The sequence below is a fragment of the Montipora capricornis genome, chromosome 10 (assembly GCF_036669925.1).
Source record: "Montipora capricornis isolate CH-2021 chromosome 10, ASM3666992v2, whole genome shotgun sequence".
NCBI lineage: Eukaryota > Metazoa > Cnidaria > Anthozoa > Scleractinia > Acroporidae > Montipora > Montipora capricornis.
The window spans coordinates 59,821,373-59,830,911 of record NC_090892.1 but is presented as its reverse complement, the minus strand read 5'-3'; the positions used below and the strand labels follow the sequence as shown (position 1 = coordinate 59,830,911).

The 9,539-nt window shown below is 45.1% G+C and overlaps 1 long non-coding RNA gene across 2 annotated transcripts in view; it reads right to left on the bottom strand.

Moving 5' to 3' along the window:
- Positions 1-964: 964 nt before the first annotated feature.
- The window catches only part of LOC138022067 (uncharacterized), a 47,220-nt gene continuing 38,645 nt past the window's right edge, over positions 965-9,539 (bottom strand). For both annotated transcript variants that reach the window (XR_011126513.1, XR_011126512.1), the window contains exons 4-5: positions 2,639-2,709; positions 965-1,237 (exon numbers count right to left, since the gene is read on the bottom strand). This is a non-coding gene — a long non-coding RNA (uncharacterized lncRNA). The remainder of the gene's footprint in view (positions 1,238-2,638; positions 2,710-9,539) is intronic.

Here is a 9,539-nt window from a genome sequence, read left to right as displayed (position 1 = left end):
AATAAATAAATAAATAAATAAATAACACTCTATTCGAGATCAATTTCCACTCAAATCTAAAAGAAACCGGAATCCAAATAGGATAAAATAGGAAAACCCAAAAAGCACATTGGATAACAAAACCGAAAAACCGCTTGTATTTTCTACAAAAACCGAAAACCAGATGCTAAAAAACGAAAAATCCGCAAACCGCAATGAACACCAAAACCGAAAAACCGAAGTCTTTCAGCACAAAAACCGATAAACCGATCTAAAAAATAGCCAAAACCGCAAAACCGAAAATCTCAATGTCCCCCTCAATTATGGTAGCTCGTGCTGATAGCCCCAGACCAGATTGAAACCTTAGAAGCTTCCGTGGATGTTGGGCCTCGTCCTTACCGTTTGAAACAATCCATCGCAATGTGGAACCAGAAAATATAAACGAGAAAGAGACGGAGAGCGAAATGAATCACTTAGGGAACACAGACTGGTATTTTTTTTTTTTGTCTTTTTATTTTGGCCACGTCCTTTGATAATTTTTTAGAGAGCTTAAGCATGTACGTTTTTGAGACGCAGACGGCAACCGGAAAAGAACATTTCGTGTGCCAGGATAGTGGTGTCTCCCAGATTTATATACTAATCATCTCTGATGGAGAAAAGATACTTAGTAATGTAAATGTATTTGTGTGAAGACGAGTAAGAAGGGAAAACAGTTCACTTCCGGTTGCCGTCTGCGTCTCAAAAACACGCTTGCTTACGCTCCCTATTTATATTTTGTCGCGAATGACATCAATTTGTCTCTGTTGATGTACTAATGTCTTTTTTTGCCGTTTCCTATATTTTATGTGCGAATGTGGAATGTGCCAGCCAATGCCCACAGTTCACGGCAGCGTTTGTTGTAGAGAAATCGGGAAAATTTGGCAGAAGGTGGTAGACCTGAGGTGCAAATTCATTAGGATAATCTATTTTATTCGATCAAAGCTGACACAATCAAGACTGTTCTTTATTGGCTTATTTATTTCTGAGAATACACAGGTTTGATTCGTTCAGTGATACTAAATGCTCTCTTTTTAGCTACAGTAGATTAGCATCTTCATAGGTATGCTTATCGTCATGAAAACAATGCTTTGTTGCCTTGCCTCCCTCGTCATCTTGCGAAGTTTTGATAGCAAGGATTTTGCCATTGTAGTTGCGTTTGTGCAAAACTGCTGTACCCCAACCGCGGAGGCGGCGGCTGCGGCGGCGGCTCCAGGCATCACTTCAAAACGGAGGAGAAAGAATTGTGTTAGTTGAAACCTCGAACTGAATTATCAAGTTGGCAAAACTAACTAATCTTCAGGTAAGCACACGGAGAATTTTATAAAACCATAACAACTTTGAATATGATTTTCGCATATTCATTATTACTATATGTTAATAATAATAATAATAATAATAATTTAACAATTTATATAGCGCATATTTACATGTGCTGATCAATAGCGCTTTACATTAATCTGTTAAAAAGAAACGAAAATACATTACCGTGAGAATAAAATAAAGTTACAAACTATAAAAATACTTCTTAAAAAGATAAGTTTTAAGTCGACATTTAAAACTGTTAAGTGATGTTGCTTGACGAAGCTCCACTGGTAGCTCATTCCAGAGTTTCGGAGCTGCTGCTGAGAATGATCTTGCTCCCAATGTTGTAAGCATCTTTCCCTTGGGATGTCCAATAACAGCTTACCAGTAGACCTAAGATTATATAATGAATTCGATCTTATACTAATAAGATCGCCAAGATAAGTTGGCGCTAGGCCATAAATACATTTGAAAGTCAAAAGTAAAATCTTATAGTCAATACGCAATGAAACCGGCAGCCAATGCAGCTCATAAAGCGCCGGTGTAATGTGAGAAAACTTCTAATGCCAAGAATAAGTCTTGCTGCTGCATTTTGTACACGCTGTAATTTAGCGATCTGCACCTTTGGTATGCCAAACAATAAACCATTGCAATAGTCGAGGCGGCTGGTTATAAAAGCATGAACCAAAGTAATTAAAGAATCTCTCGACAGGTATTTCATAATACGTCTCAAGTTATGTAAATGATAAAATGCCGCATTACAGGCTTTGTTTATATGTTCAGTCATACTTAAGTTGCTGTCAAACCACGATCCAAGGTTTCTAACACATGGGCTTGGACTGATAAGATTAGTACCCACAGTTATGGAACACGAATCTAATTTATCAAGCTGTTGTCGTGTACCGACCCTCAAAAACTGCGTTTTATCATCATTGATCATCAACTGATCTTGAATGATCCATTTCCTCACCGCTTGAATGCACTTTTCCATAGCTTGTATAGCATCAGCTTGAGATAGAGCTGCGTATCATCAGCGAAACAGTGAACATCAGGGAGATAATGTTCCACGATCTTAAACAGCTTGGACGCATATATTATGAATAGCAAAGGCCCTAAACATGAGCCTTGGGGTACCCCGCAGTTCAAGTCAAAAGGACGAGAAAGCGTGCCTCACCTTTCAACAAGAACAAGAACAACAACAACAACAACAACGACAACGACAACGACACTTTATTGTCCTCATAAACAGGTAAATAAATGTTAACAAATACTTAACTTTCAAATTTGGGGTATACAGTACATGATCAGTGTACATTACCTTTCATTGATGAATGACAAGACCAGGAAGACAACAAGGACGAATGCCAGCGTCTGTTTCATGATAATAACCTATTTAGAAATATAAATAACCAGATAGCATGCGTTAGCGCAAAATTTGGCTTCAAAGTGTAAAGAGTTTAATAGAGAAAATTAAACTTGCTACGAGATATGCAGAACTGTCTCTTTTCATTGGCCGTTTTTATACTAAGACGCATAATGCGTCCGGGCGACTTTGGGCAATTTATTTTATTATATGGCTACAATGACGGCTACAATACTAGTAGTTCCGTGAGGCTGTTAGAGCTGGGGAGTGGGTTGTGAGGCTAATCTCTCACAACCCCTCGAAATGCTCCCAATGGCGTGCGACTCTCAGAGCCTCTGTCAGCAAAGTCCAACTTCTGGCCTCCGCGCGACGGAACTGGCACCACCGACAGGAGAAGGGGCGAAGGCGAAGCCACTGGCGCCTTAAAACCAGTTGCCAAGGGTAGATGGGGCTCTTAGCATGTGAAGACTGCCCATCTAGGGGAATGTAAACCCTGATTTCAAACTTCCGCTGCCTTGCAGCTATACCTAATGTCAGGAAGGCTTCAGGAGTAAACCTCGAGGACGGATCCGTAGTGGTGCCCCTAGGGCGGATGGCAAGTACTCAGCACTTCCTTCCGGCAGCTTCTGCCAAGGAAATAGCCCCAAGTTGTATTGGTTCTTCCTTTCCCTTGGACCCAGCCAGAGGGGGACACTGTCGTATGGGCAGCCCAGCGTCTCCTTATCTTCCCGCCCAGGCCGCAAACTGGAGAGGGCACTCCAGCGGTGTCGCAAGACTCCGGCACAACACGGGACGATGCAGTTTACCGGTTCTAAGCTCCGAAAGGAGCGACAGGGGTCTCGTCGGACGGGGGGGAAGAGGGGGGGGGGGAGGGGGAAGCGCTCGCAGCTTCATTGGATGGCAAACTTTGACACCTCCCTTTCACAAATTAAACAACTATACTATAACCTGATCTATCCTTATATATCTTATGCGATAACCTCCTGGGGTAGTGCATTTACTACCCAAATTAAAAAGATCCAAACAAAACAAAATCATGTTATTCGTCTTATGTTCTTTGCCACCTTGTATGGACCATATACAGTGAGTGCGTTACCATTACTTAACTTACTGGATTTACTTACTGTTAAGAATATCTATAAACTAAAGCTTCTTAACTCATCAATGGCATTTAAAAAAAATTACCAAATATATTCAGCCAGCATTTTCGCTATGCAAGTGAAATCCATACATATAATACGAGATATGCTTCAAAAAGTAACTTCTACAAACCACGTTTCAGGACTAACATAGGAAAGCAAACAACATCGGCTATGGCGACTGAAATGTGGCAACAGCTCCCCACCCATGTTAAAACTTATAACTTTCCTAAAAAGTTGAAAGAATACTTGTTGGCCGAACAATTAACATGATAAAATTATTTTAATTATGTGGCCATGCACTATTATGACTGCTTTTTTTACTCCTTTTTTTTTATTTTTTTATTTTCTTGCCATCTGTGTTGTGTATGTTCTACGATGTCGTGTATGTCTAGTTATTGTCATGTCCTGTCCAAAGAGTTACAACAAGTTGCAAAAATTGTTGAGACACTTTCATTAAAAAAACACCTCTTCTAGCTTACTATACCCGCCGTATCTAGAATTTAAACCTTTCCCACTTCCTCTCCCCTCTCCCCCTTTCAATGTGGACTGCTTAAGTTCCTAACACTTTTTTGTTTTGCTAGCAACACTGATAAGGGGGGAAAGGGGGCTGCTGTGTGAGAGATAATAGGGAAATTAATTACGCCCCAAGAAGGTGACGTGTCTCCACTATTTTTGCAACTTGTTGTAGCTGCTAGCTCGAAGACCTTACGGTTATCTAGCTGCTAGACAACAGCTAATAATGTAATAATGTTTAGTTTAAATTGTAATTGAATAATTTTATTCTATGTGTTAAGTTGCTAATTATTTAATAAGTTTTACAAACCATGCAATGGAAATGTGAAATAAAGTGTTCTGTTGTTATTTTGTTTGTACCGCCCGCCTCAAACTGGGCAACCCCCAGCCAGTCAGGTGCCGCCCCGTCATTGCTTGCCTGCTCTACTGGGTGCATAGAGCTTAGGGGACCCTCCCAACAAGAGAGCAAGTACTTGCACCAAGCAGTCAAAAGCGAGAAACTACGAAGAGTCCAGCTCTTCGAATCTCAAGCTGAAACATTCGCACCTTGTGCCCTGGTCTCTCCGCTGACCTAATGGACGACTCCCGAAAGACCGCCATCTTCAACATGGAGCTGGCACGACTCAACATCGACGTCGCCTGTCTCCAGGAAACCTGGTTGGCCGATAGTGGGTCACTTATGGAAGGAGACTACGCCTTGTTGTTGAAAGGCCTGACCCAGGACGAGCCGAGGCACTACGGAATAGGTTTTGTCGTGAGGAACTCACTGATTGCCACCACAGAAACCCCCTCTAGAGGGTCATCGAGAATTCTTGCCCTTCGCATGAAAACGTCGGCGGGCTTTGTGAACATCATGTCCGCCTAACACCGACTCTGACCTCCACCTCAGAAGCCAAGGATCGATTACACGAGGCTCTGCAGGATACACTATTCGAAATTCCAAGTTCCTAAGGCATATCTTTGCTAGGCGATTTCAACGCTCGCGTTGGGACCGACTGGCAAGCATGGCCTACCTGCCTCGGCCACTTCGGTGTCGGCAGGATGAATGAGAACGGGCAGAGGTTGCTCGAACTCCGCTGTCACTACGGCCTCTGCATCACCAACAGCTACTTTAAGTGTAAGGAGCTGCACAAAGTGTCTTGTAGCCACTGGCACCAGCTAGACCTCGCCATCACTAGGAGAGCGGACCTCAGCAGTGCCCTCCACACAAGAAGCTATCACAGCGGTGACTGTGACACAGACCACTCGCTTGTTGCAAGCAAGGTCAGGCTGAAGATCCACCTCGGCACGACCAAGAGTCGCACCCACATCAACACCTGTGGCACTTCCGACCCCGTTAAGGCTCAGAGCTTCGCTGTTAGGCTCAAAGAGAAACTTGCTGCGCAACCAACAACCAGCAACCCGGATGCCAAATGGTCTCCCCTCCGTGATGCCATCTACGACTCAGCCATGGCTGCATTCGGCAAGAAAGAACGCAAGACTGCTGACTGGTTCGAGCCTTGCTGGGAAGAATTCAGCCAGTCACGGAGGCCAAGAGGAAAGCGATGCTGGCTCACAAACAGAACCCTTCCCCAAGCACATGCAAAGCCCTTCAAGCAGCTAGGAGCAAGGCCCAGCAGACCGCGCGCCACTGTGCAAACGATTACTGGCAGAACCTATGCGCCAAAATCCAGCTAGCATCGGACTGTGGCCACGCAAAACTGCCACCGGCCCTACGAGCATCAAAATAGCCTCCCTCAAATCACTAACTGGCGATGTCATCACTGATCAGAGCATTCAGCTGCAGCGTTGGGTGGAGCACTATCTCGAGCTCTACTCTACTCATGGGAAGCAAAACATCCTGCAACCGCTTCATGAGCTCCTCTGCCTGTGCTGGGAGAGATGAGAGATGAGAGACATGAGAGATGCCAACATAGTCACCCTGTACAAGAACAAGGGTGACTGTAGTGATTGCAACAACTATCGCGGCAACTCTCGTCTGAGCATCGTTGGGCAAAGTCTTCGCTCGGGTCAACTTGACCCGCCTGCAGAGCCTTGCTTCGCAATTCAACCCCGAGTCACAGTGTGGCTTCACAGCCGGGAGGTCCACAGTAGACATGATCTTCTCCCTCCGTCAGCTGCAGGAGAAGTGTCGAGAGCAGCAGTAGCCATTGTTCCTCGCCTTCGTGGACCTCACCAAAGCTTTGGACTTGGTGAGCAGAAACGGGCTCTTCAAGATCCTCCAGAAGATTGGCTGCCCTCCAAAGCTCCTGGCGATCATCACCTCCTTTCACCAGGAAATGTAGAGTACGGGCTGCTTCGATGGGGCCACCGCGCCAAAACCAAAGTTTACGTGGTGCTTATACGGGAGCTGCTGTTTGAAGACGACGCTGCTTTAACATCTCACAGCGAGGAGGGCCTCCAACATCTCGTAGACAAGCTGTCCGACGCCTGAAAGGAGTTTGGGCTAACGATCCGCCTTAGGAAGACCAACATCCTGGCGCAAGGTGCTGACTGCCTCCCCCCTCCCCCCCCAATCATCACCATCGACAACACGGAGCTGGAAGTTGTGAACACTTTCACCTACTTGGGCTCCACCGTGTCAAGCTCAACTTCGCTTGATGCTGAGACCAGCCGCAGGATCGCCAAAGCAGCTGCTGTCATGGCCAAACTCAACAAGCGAGTGTGGGGCAATGACCTGTTGAGCGAAAGGACCAAGATGTGCGTCTACCAAGCTTGTGTCCTGTCGACTCTCCTTTATGGAAGTGGGTCGTGGAAGACCTATGCCAGACAAGAGCGGAGACGGAGAGTTAGCGGACGGAGACGGAGACGGAGCGGCGGAGAGTAAGGTGGCTTACTACAGTTTTCCGAAGAAAAAGATCAAGGTTTTGGAATCTGTGAAATTAAAGCAACAGGAAGTATCTTCTGAAGTGGTAGTCACTGCAATTGATGAAAAATGTATTAAATTTAATTTTGTATTAATTTAATTACCGAACAAATAAATGCAAATCAGGGGAAAATGCTAAACATAATGACCGAGCTCCTGGAGGGGGGACTGGAAACTAGACACTTCAAAGGCTTTTTTCTCGAAAACCAGCCTTACAACCCCACCTCAAAATTTCAGGATTCGGATAACTGTAGTAGGCCACCTTAACGGATTCCAACTTGGCTGCCTTTGGCGCCTGCTGCACATCAGGTGGAAGGACAGAGTCACCAACACCGAGGTCCTGGAGCACGCTGGCTCATTGAGCATGCCGTCACTGCTCATTCAGCGACGCCTTCGATGGCTCGACCATGCACTTCGCATGGAGCCTGACCGCCTGCCAAGAGAAATCCTTTATGGAGAACTGCGGGAGGGCGTACTTTGCGTGGGTTGACCGCTGCTGCGCTACAACGACGTCATTAATGGACACCAGTGCATGGGAGGATATCGCCAAACACCGAGATACGTGGCGCCAAAGTGTCAAAGCGGGGGTTTCAAAGGCGGAAGTGAACACTAGAGTCCTGGCTACATGCAAGGGAAAGGCGAGGAAAGAACGCGCAGCCTCTGTGCGCGATTCCACAAGGCACGTCTGCGCCACCTGCAACAGAGACTGCCACTCCAGGATCGGGCTATACAGTCATACAAGATCCTGCCAAATACCCAGCGATAACCAGCGCCTCTTCGAGACGAGGATGCCACTAAATTAGTACGCACGATTTTCTTGTAATGACCGGGCATTATGAAAATGTTTCTCGGCTCGACGACTCTTTTGAGTCGAGACTAAAACCTACGAGCGCGTGGGCGAAAACAACAAAAAATATGGACAAAGTACAACTACATTTTCAATAACTGAAAGTAAAACTAGCATACAGTAGTCTTTAGTATAAGAGACGAAGAGAGCCTCAGCGAAAATAAGTTTTAATATCCAAAGGACCAGGAACAGGCCAAAAGTGAGCATATAATAAATAACTTATTAATCTCGTCTTTTCGGTCATTACAGGGAAATCCCAGACCTCGGCCAGAATGTATTGACCGGCGATAGCGAGGTAAATACATCAAGGCCTTTGTCTGAGATTTCCATGTAATGCCCTCGCTTACGCTTAATAAGTGGTATTTAATGCGTATGTAATCGACAAGGGCATCTATCGTGAACTAAAAACGCTGGAATCCTGGCACACTGCCAAAACGGTGGACGCGGACAATAACTCAATACCGTCCTGGAGTCGTAAGCGCAGTCATAAGCACATGTGACTTAGTGAAAACTACCATCCGATTCCGCTTACGGTTCCATCGCTTAAGATCCAGTGAAAATTAGATTGTCGAAGACGGAAGCAGAAGCGGAAGAACAAGCCAATCACAATGCAGAGAAGTGGGCACGGCCAAGGTGGAAATTTTGGCGCCAAAACAGTAGAAATAAAAACTTGGTGAACGTAGAGTAGACTTTCCTTTGGATTCTTCTTCTCCTTATTTTGCAAGACTTACTGGTTTAGTTGTGTATACGGGACTGATTTGAGTGAGGATTTAATCTGGATCCTCGTCGCCGCGAAAGTGTCGGAGAGGACAAAAAAAAAAAAAACTTAAATCAGTCCCGTACTGATGATATACGACTGGTTTCTTTCATCACGTATTCCCGATTTAAGGCCAGCTGGTTTGGCCACCTCCTGCCAAGTATTCTTTTTTATGTTATTTTTCTTATTATTTTTCTTTTTACAAATTTTGCAAGACTTGTCGCATAACACGGGAAAGAGTCTTACAGTCTCCACAACCTTGTCGTCCATGCCCGCAATGTTTGTTTATCGCGGCAGTTAGTAAGCGAACAGCTTGGGCTCGTATATTGTGATTGGCTTGTTTTTTTGCTTCTGTTACCGACTCCGACAATCTTGTTTTCACTGAATCGTAAGCAAGCGTCGGAGTCGTAAGCGGAATCGGAAGAAAATGGAACGGTTCTGATTCTTCCGACTCCGATTTTTGGTTTTCACTAGATCGTAAGCACGCTTACGAATCCTACTCCAACTCCATTGCTAGCGAAAACCACCTTTTGGTCGCCTTCGAACGCGCCCTGCAAATAAAAGAGTGATCTAGTCCCTGACATGGCCCGAGGGACGGCGAAAAGCCATTGCACACAGAAACAAACTAAAGAAAAAGTTCAGGCGTAAGGCGAAAAATGAATATTTTATAAGAAAGTCAATGAAGCCTGACAATGAACGAAAATTCTGGGTCACATATCGCCCATTTTGGC